Below are 969 nucleotides of genomic sequence, written 5' to 3' on the forward strand. Positions count from 1 at the left end.
GTGTGTGTGTGTGTGTGTGTGTGTGTGTGTGTGTGTGTGTGTGTGTGTGTGTGTGTGTGTGCGTGCGTGCGTGCGTGCGTGCGTGCGTGTGTGTGTGCGTGTGCGTGTGCGTGTGCGTGCGCGCGTGTGTGTGTGTGTGTGTGTGTGTGTGTGTGTGTGTGTGTGTGTGTGTGTGTGTGTGTGTGTGCGTGCGTGCGTGCGTGCGTGCGTGCGTGCGTGCGTGCGTGTGTGCGCGCGCGCACGCACACACACACACACACGTATATAAATATATCCTAATAATTCGACTAACCGGTAAAAAAAAACTTTTTGACTTTTTCCCCGCGTTTCAATCAATCGAGCGAAATTGCCTGCGCTCACCGCGGCGGCGCTTGCACGGCGCAGGTCGGCACAACACTGACAATTTGCTCGCGTCGGGGCCCGGCTGGCACTGCAGTTTATCCATCAGTGAGTCAACACAACAAGCAGCCTCGGGCGGTGTGGGTAATCACCCACCCATGCAACGGTGCGCGCGCGCGTCTGCGTGTCTGCACGTGCATGTATGTGTGTGCACATGTATGTGATGTATGTGTATAGTGCATGGGTGTATGCCTGTATATGCACGGGTGTATATTTATGTATGCACTATTGTATGTCTTGTGTGCGCATTGATGTAGGTCTGTGTATACATAGATGTATGTCTGGATGTACATGGATGTATGTATGCGTGAACAGGATGTACGTCTGTATGTGTATATGTGTATATCTGTGTGTGCATGGTTGTACGTCTGTGTGCATGGGTGTGTAAGCGCGGCTGTGTTCATGCATGTGTGCCCGTGTCTGCGTGCACGTATGTTTCTCTGCATGTGTGAGGGGGACGTTTTCCGGTGAAGTTGGCTGCCTGGCTGCGGCCCTGAACCCCGAGGGTATGTGGCGGTAGCTGGCCGCGATATTACCCTTCTGCCTTCAAACATTCCCATCATGAAGCTG

Source organism: Penaeus monodon, chromosome 8, assembly GCF_015228065.2.
Source record: "Penaeus monodon isolate SGIC_2016 chromosome 8, NSTDA_Pmon_1, whole genome shotgun sequence".
Lineage (NCBI taxonomy): Eukaryota > Metazoa > Arthropoda > Malacostraca > Decapoda > Penaeidae > Penaeus > Penaeus monodon.